This window comes from Aythya ferina, assembly GCF_964211825.1.
Source record: "Aythya ferina genome assembly, chromosome: 8".
Taxonomy (NCBI): Eukaryota; Metazoa; Chordata; class Aves; order Anseriformes; family Anatidae; genus Aythya; species Aythya ferina.
In genome coordinates, this window is record NC_140304.1 from 16,551,766 (window position 1) to 16,572,672 (window position 20,907).

Sequence of the window (20,907 nt, forward strand, 5' to 3'; positions counted from 1 at the left end):
GCCTGCACTCACCTCTTGGCCCAGTGCTTTCTGTAGAGATGTATATCTGTAGTTGGTTTCACTTTCCAAAAAACAGGGACCCAGCTGTACAGTTGCACACACTCCCCCAAAATGCTGCTTTGCTCTTCAGGCATCTGGCAGCAGATGGTATCCTCAATACCAGTGGGAACTACTGTGAGTGTCAAAGCAGGCAATCAGTGATGTACACAATACACATAAAACTCTCAACAGAGAGTCATCTTCACTCCCCACCATCCTGAGATGTAGGAAGCACTGAGGAAATGCAGTGTGGGTGCAGCACTGAAGGACAGGAAGCAAGGCAGAGGGTATGCCAGGCGGCAGGGATATGCAGCACCATCTTACAGGCCAGGAGCATCAGGAAATTTCCACAACACTTGCAGTGTGCTTCCTCCAGCAACCTTGGAGCTAAAACTGAGCGGCCCTAAGGACACTCTATGCACCTTGTATGGATACACCTTGTCTGGTTTGTCCTTACATGATTGAGCTCTGAGCAGAAAGGGAGAAGGACCTGGGCATACCAAAACTGTACCATCAAAACACCTACATATTACTGCAAGAAGCGTTATTAAAATGAGTGACGCAAGCAGAAACATATCTACAACAGGCAAGGGAAAATATGAACACAGACTCCTCGAAGTAAATCAGAAGTTTGCTCTTTGTGCAGCTATCACAGATCATCCCATAGGTATTCCTGGACACTGCTGTAATGTTTCTGTCTTGAATGAAAACTGAGCAGAAATGTTTTATCCTGTCTATTGGAAAAATTTCTCAAACCCACTAGCAGGTCTGATTCATTCTCTAGGAGTTTATACAAGGCTCCTTTATACAGCTAACCAGCAAGATGGATGGAAATCTTGAATTCCACGTTTTTAGCCAACTACTTTAATTTACTTTCAAAGTGTCCCAAACACAGCAATAATCTGTAGTATTAAATAAAATTGGATTTTCTTTAACACTAATTGAACTGTGCTACCTGCCACCTCTTGTTTTGTATACAATAGATAAATAGTACAAGTAGTTTGGTGGAGTTACTCTGAGAATAGTTTATTTCTGTTTCCCTTCTCAAAGCTGCACAGAGCATTCCCTCAGGTTCACACTTAACCTACTCCTTGTGCTAACATTGTGTTGATGTTTTTAACCACCTGAAATATGTTTGTTTTAATGACCCATATCCTAATGTCAACCTGGCCACAAAAATAAGTTCATAAAAGTACTGGCAAATAGAAGGTACAAGTTCAAAGGCAGGCATTTCTGTTTTGCCTGGCTTAGGGTTGTGCTGGCCAGCTTCCAGGGAACAATGGTTGCATCTTGTTTACACAAAGGCGAGCAGACAACCCCTTCCTGCCAGGAGTACTTGAAAGCCTTCTGTCAAAGTGGGCTACCTGCCTGGGAAATGGGCAAGGAGGCAGAGACCTGTCATCTGGAAAGGTCATTTTTTCCCACAGTCGGGAGGACAGCTAGAACTGCTCTTCTTCCTCGTATGTTGTTTTCAGTTTGAATCAAGATTGCACTCTCAAAAGCGTCAGATCCACTCCACAGACTCGTAAACAATCATATTCTCTTTTAAATATTTACAGCAGAAAGAAAACAGGACAAGTTTTGGTCACTTTGCCGCAGGAGTATGTATGACTACTGCGTAGTTACAACACCAGTACAGTCTTACACTTGCCTCACACCCACCCAGGACATTGCTTTATGCAGTGCTTTCTACAAAGAGATGGGCCAAACTGTTCCCTTATTTTACACAGATGACCAGATTGGACCTCTCCAATAAAACACAATATGTGCTTTGTCCTCACAGAGATATGGGCTGTTTACCTAAGCTTGCTAAAACAGGATTTGATCTGCAGTGTGTTGAGCAAATATACCACTGTCTTAAAGGTGAAAAGAGAACCTAAGTAGTGTTTCAGCCAGCCAACCTTAAATCCTTTGAAAAGTCATGCTTAAACAAATGTGAACCAAGAATACACACTAATTAAAATAAGGCAACAAGTTGTCAAAGCAGTATACCTTTGGGCGTGGATGGGGCAAGTGCTCTAGTGGCTAAAGGTTTCTTCCCTCAAGGTAGAAAGGGACATTCCCACAGGACATTCTCACAAGGAACTGCCACCCAGAGCATAGCTACCAAACCAAGGATGTGCAACACGCTGAAACAAATTCCTCTCCAAATACAGCCATCAACGAAAGATTAATATCAGACCTGGAGGGTATTGCAAGTGGGACCGTATCATGTTTAGGGCAAGTCTAGAACTCATATCATACAATAACTTAGGTGAGAATAGAGGAAGTTTGCTTATAAAATTTGCAACGCAATTGCAGATGCTTTGGAGGACAGGATAAGAACTGAAAGTTGGCACAACAAATAGAAAAGGAGGTCAAAAAGAAAAGAAACAGGACCCCAAAGAGGTCATCTTATCTACCCTGTCTGACCTACAGGATCGGTTCTGCCAAAACAACTACTTCAATTTTTCTGTCACACTAATACTTACAATCCTCTAGTGTTCAAATATTCCACTTACTCCGTGTTTATTTTTCCCCCAAGGCTTTACTACACTTACTGCTAGAAGAGCTTTCCAAAAAAATAAACCAGATCTCCCTTAATGCAATCTGAGTTTTTTTTTTGTTTTTTTTTTTTTGTTTGTTTGTTTTAAGGGTTTACAGATTTATGTCCCACAGTCCTTCCTTTGGCTGTCTTTAAACTGGAAGAATTGGGGATGTTTTAATTTTTCCCTAAAAATTATGTTTATATTATACTAGATCTTTGATCACACTCACTGCTTTCCTCTTGATGCTCTCTGATCAGCCCATGCCTCTCCTGAACAGCAGCATCCAAAGCTGGACCCAGCTCTCCAGTGAAGGTCTTACTGAGCTGAGTAGACACATTACTACTCTTTTTCAAATAAGGCTCCTCATTTCGCACTCTGTTACAATATTACCTTCTCCATAACATTTCACCATCTCCATAACAATTGCTGCTTAGCATTTGATTTGTGATTCCTTCTGCTGGCCTCCATTTCTTTGCTGTAGCTTCCTTGGTGCAACAGCTTCCTCCATGCCCACTAAACGACCTCTTGAAATCAAACTAGAAGTCGAGGGCTCTGAAGTCAGAAGCCCACACCTCCACTTTTCCAGGAGAAGGCCAAATGACACAGGTGGTTATAAGCTTTAGTCAGTGGTATAGTTGTGACATTTTACCGGTATGGCAAATACTGTTGTAGGCAGAAGGAGTTTGCAGATTTACCCCAGGGGTTTCATCATTGCAACATGGAGTTAGCCTACCAAAATGAAGATAGTGCTCAGAAAGATTAATGCAACACCGAGAGGCACACTCACAGCGTCTTCCATGTGAGTGACATTTCCTTCAAGCACCTGCATAAACCTGACTAATCATGATCTTTTTTGAATCAAAGTGACACCCTGCTTACCAAGGAACTTTATTCAATCAGTACATGTCATCTCACAGGAGCCAACAACCTCTCCCCTTCGGTCTTTCAGGAAGACCTTTGTACAGCTGGCTTCTCCTTTGATCCCTAAACTCTTGGCAAAACAGCTATGTCATCCGGGTCAAGTAAGGTAATCTGACTCTTTAGATCTATTACCTTGCTGTTGTTTCAAAGAGTATTGTTTGGAGTCCCTTACAAGGCATGAAACTGCATTGGCCAAGAGATTTCCTCCCCTTGCCTGGTCTTTAAACATGCAAGGAAATGCACAAAATTACTTCTTTTTTCCCCGCCCTCGCCCCCTTCCTTTCTTAACTTCCATTCTTTCTTTTCTCTATTTCTTGCTCCTCCTCTTTCTCTGTCTCTTCCTTCTCCACCATGTATCTTACCAGCAATGGATAATAATAAGCCTCATTAAAGACTCAATTATTCAGCCTTAGGTTTCACAAACCACAGAAAGCTAGCATCTCATTTTAAGTGATGTCAAGAAGTCAATGTTTTAAAAGCCCAAAGGAAATCTTGGCAAATACTATAATCCCATTACAGATGGGATTTCAATTAAAAATAAACAAGCACACAAAATAGCCCAACACCTCCACATCCCAAGTCAGGCTTTCATTTCTCACCCTTCCTGCTTAAAATCGATTTTTGCTATTAAAGATGCTTTTAGAATGAGACCACACAGGACCCTGATCTTATATTTATCTATAGACGGGTGTTGTATACGAACATAAGCATTTCCACACCTATTTGTTGCGATGGTCCAGCCTTTTATAAGTAAAAGAGCAATTCAGCTGCTGTCAGCTCCAGGAGGCTAATGATTTGTCAGTAAGAGCACAAAACAGAGTGTTAATAGTGCAGGAGATGGAAGGCTAGAGTAACAGCTTTCTAGGAACCCACTGTTGACTTACACTGGACATCTCTAAGTGTCTGCTGAGGAGATGGAAAACCATACTAACACATCCAAACATTTCAAAATACACTAAGCTTTGCATCAAGCAAAACCTGAAAGATATTCAGATTTCCATTTAAATGTTTTTTGCCCTAAAGTATAATGAAAGTGTCAGTTCCTCACTTCTTCATCCACCTCTCTTTCCCCAAAAACTTTTCCAATTGCCTTTTCAAATCTGGAAAAGTAATATTGTCAAAAGGAAAACATGTAAGGGTCCTAAATATCATCTTGTTAATAAAAAAAGATAATTTGATTTTACAAACATAAACACATCCAATTCACTTTCAGACCATTGTTTAATCATAAAAATCCACATGGGAGAGTAGAAGTTTCCACCAAGAATATTATGTCCTAGGTACATGAGCTGCACAGCACTGAGCCAGCCTTAACACCCTAGGAAAACAAACCAAGCCTAGGGAATAGCTGATTAATAGCCTGGGCACAGGTATGAGTGATTTCTGGGGAAGAAAATTACCAATATATACTCAAAAAACTAATCTCAGGAGAAGAGTTTTTATCAGCTTCTACATGTTTTCAAATGCAAAGCCTATTTTTTTTACCTTATTAAGCTTACCAAAGCTAGAGTCTATCACCACTTTTTCTAGCAATGAAACAGCATTTCCTTCAACAGGAGACTAACAAAAAAACTCTAAATAAATACTGAGTTTACAGATGGGTATTTGATTAAGAAGAGGCTAAAACTCCCAATTAAAAATTGCACAAAAGGAGAGGAAAACAGATTAAGATGCTAGACTCATCATTAGTGTTCTGAGAAGCAAGTATTATCACCAGTACAGAGACAAGCAATTCATTTTGTATACCAAGAGAATGTATGTTGATCAAAAAGTCTTACGAGGAGTGGCTGAGGGAGCTGGGATTGTTCAGTCTGGAGAAGAGGAGGCTCAGGGGTGACCTTGTCACTCTCTATAGATACCTTAAAGGAGGCTGTAGCAAGGTGGAGGTTGGTCTATTCTCCCATGTGCCTGGTGACAGGACGAGGGAGAATGGGCTAAAGTTGCGCCAGGGGAGGTTTTTGGATATTAGGAAGAACTTCTTTACTGAAAGGGTTGTTAGACATTGGAATAGACTGCCCAGGGAAGTGGCTGAGTCACCATCCCTGGAGGTCTTTAAAAGACGTTTAGATGTAGAGCTTAGTGATATGGTTTAGTGGATGACTTGTTAGTGTTAGGTCAGAGGTTGGACTCTGTGATCTTGGAAGTCTCTTCCAACCTAGATGATTCTGTGAAAATGCATGCCAAACTGTCCTTAGGACTCTCATATGGCCAAATATTCCTGAAAAGACAAGAGCAGATATGGTGGTGATGTTTCCTATTCTAGATAGTGGCAGTAAAAGCTATTCCAAAGAAAAACTTAAATGCAGACCAGCCAGTGGAGTTTGGAAGAGTCACTGCTGGTGCCTTACAGACTAAGGGGAACAATTTCTGACTAGCTGCAACCAGCACGTTGCTGGAAGTGGGGGAGATATTTAAAAACGTCTGCTGAAAGAGCTATAAAAAACAGTGCTGCGCATTATCCCTGCTGGTAAGGAAATTGTGCAGGAGCACATTGGTTGGCATACAGTCTATTTGATCAGCCACGCATGCAAGCAGACAAACTAGCTTACACCTAAAGTAAACATGGAAGAGACGCAAACCAGTCACCTCCAGCAGGGAGGGGGAAGCAGAGGCTGGGTTTTGCTCTTGTAGAGAGCAACAGAGGTTGTAAACCAAGCAGAAATTTGAAATGCAACACACTTGCTGAAGCTGACAGATAAATTACCCTCGATTTCTGAATACTTGTGCATGTGTTGTCTTCATTTGTGAAAGACAAAACAGGTCTCAGATGAGAGAAGTACTTTGTTGTTCTGCATCTGGATCTGGACAGAACTTTTCACCTTGTTTAGGAGTTCTTTGGGGAAGCTGACTATCACCTTTCTTTCTCTGACATCCCTTCTGACTCCCCCATCAATGAGTCTTACCACACTGGCTACGTTTCACCTCAAGCACAAAGCTTAAGGTATGTCTGGCTGATTGAGAACTACAGCCATAAGTCATGAAGACACAACAGGGCATGAAACATTTCCACTGCATGCATTAAAAGGCACTATTGCTACTCCTTTTTCCAAACTTGCAAGGAACGCTACCAGTGCTTTGAAGCAGAGTTTTAAAGCAAACATTTAGAGACAGACTTAAGCCATATGACTATGGAAAATAAACAATGTATTGAACTCTTCTGTAACCACACTGCAATAGTCTTAGAAATAAATAGCTATAGAGATAATCCCTGCTGCTTGGCCTTTGGGTAAAAAATAAACAGTATCTTACAGCTGAGAAATGATGTCTTTGTGCTGCAATTCATCCTTTTCTACCAATTATTTTTCTTTAGTCTGGAAGTGCTGTTTACCTCTTCCACCGCTCTGAGGTGCACTAAACATGCCAACTTGAATTTCTCTGTAGCTACTGCAACTGCAGCCACTGTCAGAAACGTTGACTTAAACATAAGCTGGCAAACTCTATTTCCATAGTCCTCTTACAGAGATACTTCATGCACAAAGCACTGATTTCTTGGCAGCATTCACATTTTCATGTGGCAGTACTGGTTGCATGGAAATCAAATACAGAATCACACTATATAGAAAGCAGTCCTGGAGCCTGGTTCTGGTGTCACAGTTCACCCTTGTGATAGCTCTTTACTGCTAATAAGTGCAGAAGAACTGCAACTGTCTTACCCAAAGCACAAGATCAGAATCAGGAGCTTAAAACTATGTCATGACCAGCCTGAACATCCCTTGTATGCAACAGATAAGCAATGTTTTTGCTGTTGGAAGTGTTATATATGCATTAAATAGCACACACAATCATCCCCTAAGGGGTAGGGAGCATTAGTGACCATGTAGTACAGATGTGGAAAACAAATGTAGACGTGAGAACTAAATTTTACCCACACTGAAGCACCACGGATAAGCCATGGCTTGGTCCCATGCTCCACAGACCATTTTAACTATGACATAAACAGACAAGGTCATATAAGTTTAGGCCAGCAGTAGGATCAAAACTCAACACATATCTAGCTAGCTTTGGTTCTATTCTCAGGTCACTGAACCATCTAATTAGTGCCACTGAGTCTGTGGTGCTGATTTTTACACAAGAAAAAAAAAAAAAAAAAAAAAAAAAAAAAAAGAAGACCCACTCCAAAAAAAGCAAAAATGGGAAAGGAGAAGGGAATGCAATGCTTGATATCCATGACCATTTAATAATGGAAGACACAGCTCTTCAAAATAAGGCAATTAAAGAAACTAAAAGGGTTCAAAACCACAGTGGTAAATTAGAATAGCTTCCTGCCTGCAATGATAACCAGCTTGCCAAAAACCTCTGCAACAGATCAAAATCAGCCTATTCCTCATCTGTGCCAACAGGAGCAAGCCCTTTGCCCGCAAGCTCACCCAGATGGCAGCATGAATCACAGAACCATTAAGGTTAGAAAAGACCTCCAAGATCATCTGGTCCAACCACCCCTCTACCACCAATATCACCCACTAAACCATGTCCCTAAAATTAGATTATTTGTTTGTTATACCCATTTTTCTCAATAAAACAGCTGTAGGATAAAAAGTCCATCAGCACTGACATCCTAGGACTTTGCCTGTCCCATCAGAACAGCCCTATGGCTCCTCTTTCTGTGTTGTTGCACCATTCAGGACGTGAGACAAAGTTCCCCCCAGTTCCATCTTTGCTGAAATCCCCAGGAAAAGGACCATTCCTCCACCTAGCCATTTCCCCTGCACCAGCTGCCATTGCTGCTCCAAGCTCCTGCCACTGCCAGCATTTCCCTCAGATTATTTTTTTCTTAATGGTACCTTCCCCTTAGCCCCGTACATTCCCACAGGGGTATCTCCTGCATAGGAGATATAGGCTTCGGCCTATTCTGAAGTTCCAATGAATTTTATGGGGTGCATGTGGCTATAAATGCTGGAATTAACTATGACCCAACATGACAACTCCAAAAAGTTGTTACTCCTCTGGACTCTAGCAACGATGTAAAAATGAATACGATAAAAAAATCAAATAATGTGGCTCTAAAAATAAGTATAAAATCAGGTTACTCATGAGTTTTTGTTGTTGTTGTTGTTTTGTAGTTACACTGTATGCTGTTATTGTCAATCTACTTACATTTTTCGAATAGTCCTCCTGGATGCACCACCTGTACAAACTTCAGAAGTATCTCATTTCAACAACTAATATAAGAGCCAGATCAGGGAAAAACTATGTAGGCTTACACAGGTTCTTACAGTATTTTTTTTCAGTATGCATTGCAGAGAATGTTGTCTTAAGATTTATGCATATATTTTTACATTCCTTACAACAAGATAGCTAATTAACACATGCATAAGTCTTTGCATTATTACAACCTAACATAACATGATACTGCTATATGTTTTCTGGTATATGTATCTGCAACAGAACTAAATGGGTTCATTAACGAGCCTATTTAAAAGCATCTCACTTTCCATTAAACTCTTTAACAGCTTTGATTATCACAGAATTTCCAACTGGTTCATCCTTATTAAATACTGGACAACTTTTTCATGAGAGTATTTTAACAGAGGTTGACAAACTGTGAAGATTTCATAGATTTTTTTAAAGCATTTGATTATTTACATCTGTAAAAGCACTGTGCTCTAGACAGTGAAATTAATTTGAGCTGGCTTGCATTAATTTTTTTCCAGCTTCTCAAGTGATTTTGCTACTGGACTTAAAAGAAACAATATTAAGCTGGTAAAGAACAAAGTATGACAAGATTTGTAGAACAATCTGTAAATCTCATAGATAATGAAGTTTCAGGGAATTAGACCTGTTTGAAATAAAGGAATTACAGTGCAAAAAAATAAAGAGAAAAACTTGCCCCAAATAGTGGTGTTCTTACCAGACAGTAAGCCTAGGTATATAATTGATTTTTCTGTGTAAAAATGTTTTTGTAAACTATTACTGGACTACTTTTGCCAGCTATGGGTAGGACTGGGAAGAATCTAAGGAAGGACTCTTTCCTACTCAAAATATGTTCAACTTCACCTAGCATTCAACATTGAAAGTCTGCAGAAGCATGCCATAATATCAGATGCACATTAAAACTACCCATCTTTCACTAAGAAGCACATCCCAAAGCTCTTCTACAGCCAGAGCTTCCCTAGAGGACCAGCAGCAGCAGTCCTTGAGCCATCATTTCCACAGAGTTCCTTCAGGCACTACAGATGTGCATATAGCTCTCCAAGCTGCAAGAAACTCCGTGCAATCAGCATATCCCTTACCTTTCACATGAACAAGACATAACAGATCAGTAGTGGCAATAGCGGCAAGGGACCCCCCCCCCTTCCCTCAGCTGCCAGGACTGAGTGAATACACAAATTCCTGCTGAGCGTGAGAATCGATGGGGCCTTATTTGGTCTCACTTCTCAAGAGGCAGCTGTTCTGAATCCCAGGTCCTGCTGAGGTTGTAACTACATCCCCCACTCCTCAGCTGCTGGCTGGCTTTGTAATCAGAGCAACAGGACTTTAATTCAAGGTCTCAGTGTGGAGGTATTGCACTTTCCTAGAGAAACTTCTGCAAACTAAATTTTTCTTGAGGTTGTGTATTAGAGACTTCATAGACATGGAAAACAAATTAGTCCTTTGCCTTTATATTCCATGAAACTCTACATCCTTCTTCAGTCTCCTCTTCCTTAAGCTATACAATCTTCATGCTTTCAGATTGCCTCATACACCTTATTTTCCATATCCCAGATAACTCACATTACTCTTGTCTGGATTGTTTGCAAAAGATCTACCATATTCTCAAAATGCATTCCTCAAACACTGCAAATAGAATATCTCTTTTGACTTATAGAAAGACAAAAGCTTCTCCTTTAAAACCAGTAAGTTTTTGCTGTAGGAAGAGTCCCAGACCTTGGTAGTCAGACTAGGAAAACGAAGTTATGATCAATCCTTTAGTGACAGAAATTACAAAAAAGGAAACACTAATATTGCATTTCAGTTTCAGATTTCTATAATTAATCATACCCATATGAGAATATTTTCAGTAACTTGAAGGTATCTCATTAATTATCCATTACAAAGCCTGTGTAATTGCAGATGGCATAGCTGTTTCACATATTTCGTGTTACACAACTACGATTATGGTGACCTCAAACTGCCACCACAAGATATTTAACACTCATTTCAGGCCAAATGTAAAAAAGATAATATGCCTGAAGATGCAGATCGAAATAACTCAAACTACTAATGCTAATTAAATTCAGTATGCATATACAAGTATGATCTCGCAAATACCTATTATGAAAAATATTACTTATGATTTTTGGAATTGCTAAAACAACATCAGCTAGAGAAAAATGGACACTGCAGGAACTAGGGTTAAAACAAAAACTTTAATAAAATCATCGACTCAGTGCTTGGTAGCTGCCAAAAAGAATAGAGAAACCTCAGGAATTATTAAGAACATTATACTGTTGAGGGATTTTTTGAAACAGCAAAAATCCCATGGCTTGCTGTAGCTGAGCAAACCAAGCTACCAGGGCAACTATGAGAAGTTCCCATGACAGTGTTCCCACATCGCCCAATTGAGGAATTCAGAAAAATATTGTTACCAGTAGCTGGCTTCAAGGACAAGGTCTATGTGACTGCTAATCACAAGGGGGTTGTTTTCTTGCAGGTGGGGTTGTTTTCTTGTAGTTGTTTGTCTGAGTGCTTTTGACCAATAATCTTGTGTGAAACACTGTCCGCCCCTGTTAAGTTCACTATAAAAGTTAGGCTATTCGAGCAATAAAATGGAGCATGATCTGACTCTACTGGTGTCTGTCGTGCTTTCGGCCGTGCTTCCTGCAACATTATACATGAAAAATTGAAAAGGTTCATGAGAGAACAATGAGGATGATCAAATGTATGAAACAACTCCCCTGTGAGGAATGACTGAGTGGAAACTCTACAATACAGAAACGACCTGTTAGTTCTTACACTGCAAAAGAAAGGAAATCTTGCAGGACACAGGTTTAGAACAAACTAAGCTTGTTGGTTCTTTCCAAAGCATGTGTTCAGCTGTTCAAGGTCCTGTAATCTGCAGCTACAACATCCTTTGGTGAAGAGTTGTGCAGATCTACCCCAAATTGTGTAAAGAACTGTCTCCTTTTGTGTTTTGGCTGTAGAGTTCTCTTCAATGAAACGTCACATGGAAGTTGTTCCATACCTTTACTGTCCTTTCCGTTCATTGCCCTTTCCATTCATTGCCATTTCCAGTTTTAATATGCAATAAGCTTACATAAGATCCCAAGCAACTGGACAAATGCCTGGGAAATAGCTGCTGGCTTTACAAAATTGATGACACATCAGACTCCAGAAATCCCTTATTTGAATACAGCTGGGGGTGAGAGAGCACACGGGGGTTGATAGGAAGAAGGAAGGGGGAGTGAGAGGTGTCATGTACACTTATGTTATTTTTACTCTTCTCATGCCATCCATCTACTTCTGGCAAACATCGGAGTCAAAGTAGTGTGCCACATCACTGTGCTTAGAAATAACAATAATAAATAGTAATTGATTAAAAAATATTGATAGCATTATGAATATTGCTGTACAGTTTATGATTTATCAAGATGCTTTGCCAAGATACTTTTTTGTGACTCATTTTTCCAGGATATTTTTTCCCTTCAGGACTCCTGGTAAGCTTGCCCTGATGACTCATTCCTGTTACTTATTCTTCCTGCTAAAGGCATGGCTATTTTGTGAGAATCACTGACCAGACCGATGGATTATTATCAAGATCAAAACAAAGGGGAATAGACAGCTTCAACCTTTCACACAATTCTGTTGTTATTACATAGATCACTTATAAACTGATCTAAAAGACACAAACCATGTCACTCCAGATTTTGGGGTATACCCAACACTCTCACACGCAGAGGTTGCTAAGTGGCACCTTACTCCCTGTCTTTGATAACACAAAGGCCAGAAATGCATGATTCTGCGTTGTAAGATAGCTGATAAGCACAGCTAGTGCTTATCAGCTATCAACAGGTGCTTCCCACTTGATATTGCTGTGGATCTAAAGAGGCCATTACATCCAGCAGTAAGACCTGACATTGGCAAACAAACTCTTTTCTCTATGCTGATAATTTGATTCCTTTGATCCTCTTATTTCAAAACTGGATCCAAAAAATCCCTATTTATCCTCATTTTAGGCCACTACACTGAGCAAAAACTATCTTTTAAAATCCATTAAACTTCTGAACAATGATGAAACAATGTATTTTGTATTTTTCAAACCCAGCAGCAGCATTCAGAGGGAAAGGGTGGGCTCAAGAAAAGCACTAATAAAGTCCTTGACAGAATTTTTACAGAAAATGTGGTTATGTGATGTAGCAACACAGGCTCAAAGCATGTTTATTACATCTAGTCCTGCACAGAACAGGTTCATTGCAAATACCAGAGAAGCCTTACAGATCTTGGACTCTCCTGTTCAGATTTACACACTGAGAATTTTCATATTCAAGAGTGTGGACCAATGCTTCGGTGTTTTTCCACTGGAAATCAAACAGTTTTGCTCAGTTCTTGTGTTTGCAAAGCATTTGCTAAATTAGCTTACATGCCAGTCTGCTGCATTTTTAAATTCTTTCACATAGCAATATCTGGGGAGAAGCACAAAGAAAACTTTTCCACAAACAAATGAGTTCTGAATAACCAAGCTGTAAAACCTTGCTACAGAGCAACAACATAAGCTGCATAAATATTTTTACATTTCAAGACTGTGATAAGCAAGAGAATTTCTAGAATTAAGAAGGCAAAAATAAATCAAATTGGATGAAAAATGAATTTACTAAAAATACTAAATAAAAACTTCCTTCCTGTGAGACTGCATGCAGTCACTACCAATAATTCACTGTAAGCCAGTTACTGTTATATACAAGTCAATGGCAGCATGTACCTCATAAAATAGAGGCTATAAATTTAATTCTTACAAGGTTTCACCAAATTCCTTCATTTACAATAAGATTAAAACAAGTGAACCAAGCTTAAACTTATCAGAAGGAAGACCTTATTCCTAGTATAAACATTAGTGAAGTGACATCACAAAGGGGAGAGAGACTTCACCATAAATCCAATTTACATTGTCTGATCTTCTCCAGAGACAAACACCCTTAATTCCAGGAGAGGTAACCTGAAAGCAGTTTATCAGGCTGATCACCTTGTCTTTGTAGGCCAGGCCATCTTCACTAGCCCCAGGAATTGTGCTCCTACACTCGCCTGTCAATTTGGGTCACCCGTATTTTGCCTTTGTGATTACACACACTTCATCTACTCTACCTCACACCTCCCTCAAAGGAAGAAAGCAGGAAAGGGTGGGTGAGAACAACATGGGCAAAAAGGGATTTACCTATAAAAATCATTTAAAAATGCATACAACGGAGGAATATAATAATGTAGTCTGACAGCAGAACATATGTTAGTATATTTTTTCATAGAATGTATGACTTTCTAGTAGCCTTTCTAAACAAGAGTTGTGCATTACTACAGTAATTCAGAAGCATAAAATATGTATATTTTTTCTGAGATGGAAACACAATATTTTTCCCCACTATTTATTTAAACTGCTGTGAGCAGAACTGTCCCTTGCTGTGGCCAGACGCTTTGGAGACATAGCAGTTCCCAAAAGTCTACAGAGAGGTTTATTTTTCCTTTGACAACTCAGACAGTATTTCCTTTTAGCCCTGTCATACTGCTCTTTCCACCAGATGGTTTGTTAGTTCCTATTCTAGCTAAGAAGGATTTAACCAGCTTGAATTAATCCTTACAGTTGTCATCAAGTAAATGTTAATGCTCTGACACTGATCTAATCCTGTGGGATTTCTTTCCCTTCTGCCCCTACCATGCCTTTTTGGGAGAGAGGAGAATCCTTATGGTATTGAGCTGGGGGAGAAAAATGTGCTCCATTTCTACAATGTTACTGTACCCACCAGGTATTTTCACATGGCAAATGCAAACAACTGGGAAAGAGCTTTTTCTACCATAGGAAAACTGAGCAATTTAACCGCTTATATGAGAAGCAGAAGCCAGTACACATGTAAAATTTTGCACATTTGGTTTGTCACTTTTTAGTGTACTCAGGCTAGTTTGTGTTGTTCACACTTAGTTTTCTTTTTCATGTTTTAATGTATTCCCTTTTCAACTTTCAAAACAAATGTCTATTTTAAAATAGCCTTAGCCCTGTTTTCTTTTGTTCAATATTCTATATGCACCACTGTACTGCTGAGATTAAAAATCTCATACACCTGCATGTCCTCTGTGCATTAAGAACAACTCTTGGAATTTGGGTCATTAGCACATCACTAATCTCTGGAAACCAATTATTAAGCACATGCCCAATTTATACTGACCTTTTTACCACCTGACTTAGAATCCAACTACTCGATTGACAGACCCTTACTTTTCTCTTCCCATTGTCCCTTGGGGAAGGCAATGTTTTCAGTAAATCTTCATCATCTGGCAGGCATTTAAAATTTTGCAGGAGATGGTAATGTTTGTCATTTGTTTATCAACAGAAGCTAATATACAAGGGGGAAAAAAGAAGGTGTCAGAAGAAGCATCTTTGCCACTGATGCAGCGCCTCTGTGGCAAACCTTGCCTCCAGAAAACATTTAAGCTCCTGCAGAGCACAGTGTTTCTGTTATAGAGAGCAGTCTGGAAAGCATCTATATATAAGTAGGATGATTATTCAGGGGCAATCTTCCTGCTGTTTTTGCAGGAAAGCTAAGCATAACAGAGAAATGATTTTGGCTAGTATAAAATCAGAAGCCATTTTTTGGAGGAAATATTTTAACCAACACAGCATCAGATCTGTTTTACTGTGACAAAATCTTTTCAGCAAAAATGGGCAGTCTCCCACTTCCAGATGTTAAAGCAATTGTATTTGATTTTTTTTTTATTTGATTTTTTATTTTTTTGCAAATGTTTTGATTGTTAGGCTTGTAATCTTTCCTAGGTAGATCATCTCAACAGCAACCAGACAACTCTAGACCTCCTAGTTTTTGTAAAGAAAACATGCAGCAATTTAGCAGAATTTAGACTGTGATCTCACATCAATTGAATTTAATAACCATTCACAAGTATGAAATTAATACTGTCAAGTGTTTGCAGGATTAAGTGTTTAAATAAACATTTTCAGATACTGAATGAGTAATTTCAGAAGAGAATATAAGCCTTCTTTAGCTACGGCTGGGATACTGAACAAGTCATTTACATTTCCAATTTTACCTTTTCTGTCAGTATTTTTTTTTTTAATTTTTTTTTGCACTAGCACTTTAAGGAGCATAACCAAAGTGTTTTTACAGTAGAAATGTGTATTTATTCTACTTTCCTTCAATGTTTTCATGAAGAAGCAAAGGGATTTTCCCTTAGTTTTTACAAAACACTAATCTGCAGGCAGCAACAGGTCATGCAGGACTTCTGCCCCAAAAAAGATGCACATGTAAACACATTGTTATAATGGAAACTGCAGCAAGCCTGCAGCTGATATGACCTGCTTCTGGTATTAGGGTTTAGCTTATATTTATATTTCTAGAAGTATATAATTACCAGCAGCTTCTCCTAACTCTCCTCACATTTATACACATTACACATTCCTTCTTCTTTTTATACCCTATTTTAACAGGACCACGTTTATTCTCCACTGCAATGCCTGAGCTCTGGTCTCTCGTTCCTTTCACCAAGGAGAAAACAAACACAACTACTCAACCAAATTGTGTGGATTTTATATATCCTGAATTTATATAACATAATTAATTTTAAGTATAATCTTGAATAGCAATATTAGAAGATAAAAACGTAATGCAATTACAAACTGGGGGGAGACAATATGCTAGAACATCTTTTATTTTTCATGTACTTTTAGCTTGGACTGACTGTTTTTCCCTCCTGCTGCTCTATTCTGAAAATTCTTTATGATGAGATGCTGAGACCAATTTTGTTGGGCTTTGGATGAGTTTGTAAATATTAAGGCTAGAAAAGGTTAGGTCCCAAATCCCTTTTTCCTCTGTCACGTAACAGAAAGTTTGCTTAAAGTCAGGAATTGTCTCCCCCATCTTAGATTTTGGTTCAAGTGCCTTTTTTTAGTGAGCACACAGTGTTTGCAAGTGTCTCAGTTCAGCAAAGCTCAGCTCTATGACTGATTTCCAAAGCCTAAGTAGCCCCCCCCTAAAGCAAAACAATTATTCACACAGTTACGGTAAGTCTCTGTTGTCAGCATGAGACATACAAATTCATGAATCATAAACACAACTCATTCTTTCATATTACCAATCCCTTTCTCCTAAAAATTAAAAGTATACATCGAGAAATTAAAAGCAATCTTACTTGGGGGGGGGGGGGGGCTGACGGACTCCAATTTTTTCAACCTCCCCTTCTCCTCCCAATGGAGACATAAATGGCAGTCACAGTACTGCTTCTTCTCACACACCTGGAAATTCAGTTTGGCTCAAGCTTACACATAATGAAAGCATGACAATGAGGAAAAATATGACAATAAGCCATTGTCGAGTGTGGGGGCTGCCAGAAACCCCAGCTGTGGTGATGCTCCCCAGTACCGCAATTAAACCCACCTCTGGCCCTGGGGCCGCACTGTTCTTGGGTTCCAATCCATCCAGGGTCAACCAAACTGCAGATTTGCCAAAGATTTGCTTTTCCTTGGTCACCTGGGCATGTGCCCACCTCTCTGCTCCCTCCCTGAGGCATCTGTATGGCCAGATATAGGGCAGGGCAGATGTCAGCCCCCTTGAGTAGCCAAAATGGTGCCCACCAGCCTGTCCCCTGAGGTGAGGAGAGGCTGGGGCTGAACATAAAATGGATGCCACTAAGGCAAAGAGCAAAAGTGGCATCTTGCTGCAGCCAGTGCTGGGGGAGGAAGAAGCTTTGCCATTATGCAGATACTAAAGGGAGCTAAAAATGGATAAGGAAAAATAAGCCAAAAAAGACTGGAGTGACCATTACTGAAAGACCATTCAGTGCACCATGGAGAGCAACTGGAGACTGTGACCAGAAGGAAGATAGAGTGACTTCACTCGTTAAAATGGCACCTTTCACGTCCCCTTTCCAAATTCCCTAATCTAAGGAGAAAAAGTCCCTTTTGGGGGTTCACCACTGCCACCATGAGGGCACCCACCATTGTCTCCTCACCTCAGCAGGACCTAAACACTGGCCATGGCACTGCAGGGGCTCCATCCTGGTGTCAGGCAAAGGCGGAAAAGCTTCTCTGGAGAAGAGAAATGCATTCCTGGCATCAAGGCAGCTATGCAAAGCATTCACACAGCAACCTAAAGTCTAAAACCACATACATTTTGTTCAGATGAAGATGCAGACCCTTGAGGGTAGGTGGGAGGAGGAGGTAACACGTTCTTGGATACTAACTCAGATAATGGTTTTATCCTCCTGTGGGCCAAAAGAAGCCATTTTTCACATTCTCCTTTTCCCTCTTGCTTGTCAGCACATCTGACATTTAATGTAGCTGCTGGACTAGTTTCTTATGAAAGAAACTACAGAAATATTTTCAGGATTTTTTCTGGATATTTTTAAGCAAGAAAATTCATATTCAGTCCTCTGTGAATTTTACAACAAAGCAGATGCTTCAAGTTGCCCTCTCCACTGAGTTTTAATTAATAATGTCTTCCTTTCACATTTTATGTGAGTGAAGTGTTGATTGTGTGCCAGTTAACAGGAGGGACATTACCTAAACAGACACAACACAAACACAGCAAGGCAATTGATGACTGTTCTGCTCCCCTCAGTCTCCATGCCATGTCCCCAAAATCTTCCATCACATGCTTGTCTTGATACACAGACAGTATGCTTACTACTGACTGGTGGGTGGTGGTACAAACCTGTCCTAAAATGAGTGCATTTTCCCCTTATTCCAATGAATGACAGAGAAGAGGGGATTTGCTCAGTGTCAACAGTAGGGAGAGTTATATCTAATCTATGAATCAAAACATTTCCAAATCTTAACAGTTGTACAACAGGTATTAGTTACCTACTACCTCTAGTTTAATAATTCATAATGTCAGTCGTTGTCAACTTGCTATTTTATTCATGTGAATATGCTTATGCAGACATATACTCTAAGCCTATAAATAAAAACTGAAAGTAGAAAATAATTACATGCAGATAATCACAAGAATTGGTCTTCCATCAACACTATTTCATCCAGTGCTGTAGAAAGCCTGGGCCAAACAGTTTGAGTTTTGCTGGCAATGATTTTATCTGATAAAATGGCATTAACCTACTGATGTATGGTGATCTAACATAGGTGATTTTCCTGAGGTGCTGACGGAAATAGCATTCTACATAGGGAGGATTACCCTTTTATGGCAACGTTCTATCTCAGGTTGAATTTCTAACATTTGTGTCTCTCTGCTGTGCTCCAGAAGTTTAGATTTAGTTTGGTTATATACAGTACATTTATTTACTTGTAAATGCCTACAGAGTTATGACTGTTATTCCCTAAAGACTGATAATTTAAAAAATCTATTCATTAACATCACAGCATTATTTTTCACAACATCAATGATTACTTCTGCTATTACTCAGAACACCTTGTATAAACCTGCGTCCAACAGTTAATAAGATGGTGACTTCTTGTCAAAAAAAAAGAGGGCCAACAACTATTTTACTCATTCTTTCTTGAATTTAAGCCCTGACATGTGAACACACTCACGTTAAACACCAGTATGGCTATGGTCTTTTATTCAAAATAAGTATAGACGTATTATATTTTAAACAAACACGGAGATCTGGCTAGAACATGTAACAAACAACTAAGATTTTTGGTCTTGTTGTAACCTGTAACAATCACCATACTTTCCAACAAGCTGCTTTTATGTTTGCTTTTATGAATATTTTCCCTTCTGCTCACTAGTTAAAAGTGGTTCAAAACAGAGGGAGTTCACCCATACTAGTGGGTGCATGTTGCCCTACACACTGCATCATCTTCTGTGGTTAGATTTAAGAAAAGCAGACAAAGGAGCACATATGCCAGGTTGTAGAGAAAGGAAAAAAATTTACATTGCTCTTGCAACGTAAAAGATAACCCCTCGTGCTGCTGCAACCCCACTCAAGCAGTTTGACAGAAAGCAGAAAAAGACTTCTCACAGCAGTTTTCTTTCCTGGAGGGGAAAAAAAGATAAAGCAAAAAGAAGCAGTGGAACTATCTGTGCACTCGTGACAAAGACAGTCAAAGCCTGTTCTCTCAGCTACCCCTTATAGAAAAAATATGTGGAAAAGATAAAAGGCAGCAGATGTCTTCTCCATTAAAATTACCCACCTGGTCTTTATATATTGTTTTAATGGACAGTAGCACAGAAGCAACAGAAATTCTGCACTCCTTTGGAGTATACGTTACCTTCTTGTCTGAAGAATTTATGTGCCTAAAGGAGCTGGACAAGCTCCAGGGCACCACAGCACACCATATTTTTCTGCTCAAAAAAAACCCCATGAACTCAACAAACCTTGTTGGATTTAGACAGTTTACCAGACCTCTGTCCTTTCTCTCCCCAAAATGGCTTGAAATATCTGTTTGGGTGGGTTTTTCTACCTGGAAGGATAAGGTCCTATGTGCTCTGAACTAATCAGATACTCAAAGGTCTGGAGCTACTACCTAAAGCCCTTTTTAGAGACCCTTGGCCAAAAAAATCATAAGAAAATTAAAATGTGTGCTTAGTCTATATCCAGCTGCAGGTACTAATAGGAAATTGCAAATTTATTCTGGTGAAAAATGCTATAACTTAACTATGTCAGATACCTTGTTCTGTCAGGTTAACAACAGGCTTTTATATCCATGGTTTTATTACAGGAATCTAGAGCTCTGCTTTCAAAGGAAATAGCTTTAGGCTGCAGTGCATGTTATACCTCCATATGGTGATAGTTATAAAACCTTTTTCTTAGACATATCCAGGAAAACTCAGAGTTGCTGTCAAAGCTGACATAACATTCTGCTTTATCTCCTTAGTGGATGAACAGACTAAAATAGCCTTTTTCTCACTGAATGCTAATACAGTTTTGTTTCTATATATAAAACATGGATTTATTGCAAACCTACTGATAAAACTAGCAGTACAATAACTTCTGCAGACTACTTAGGAATTTTTTCCCCTTTAGAAAATTCAAATATACTCAGAGTACTTCTCATTTTCAATCTTTTTAAAAGTATCTTTAGGAAAACAACACAGTTTCAATGCACACTAACACTTCCTAATTTGACAACCATCTCAGAAAACAGACATGAACTTAACAATGCTAATTCATACATTTGAGCTCAATCTGTCAGCTAGAGAAGTAAAGTTAATATTCTATATAGGCATTAATTTATCAAATGTCCAACTAATAATATCTTGCCCAAATCAACTGACATCTTTATTGACAGCAGCGATCTCTAACCCTGCCTGGCTAGGATTTAAACTGGTGA

At 39.4% G+C, this 20,907-nt stretch overlaps 1 long non-coding RNA gene across 1 annotated transcript in view; it reads right to left on the reverse strand.

The window, feature by feature from the left end:
* Positions 1 to 20,907, reverse strand: part of LOC311440438 — an 86,742-nt gene that overhangs the window by 39,873 nt on the left and 25,962 nt on the right. Inside the window, exon 10 of the long non-coding RNA XR_014695410.1 lies at positions 13 to 172. This is a non-coding gene — a long non-coding RNA (uncharacterized lncRNA). The remainder of the gene's footprint in view (positions 1 to 12; positions 173 to 20,907) is intronic.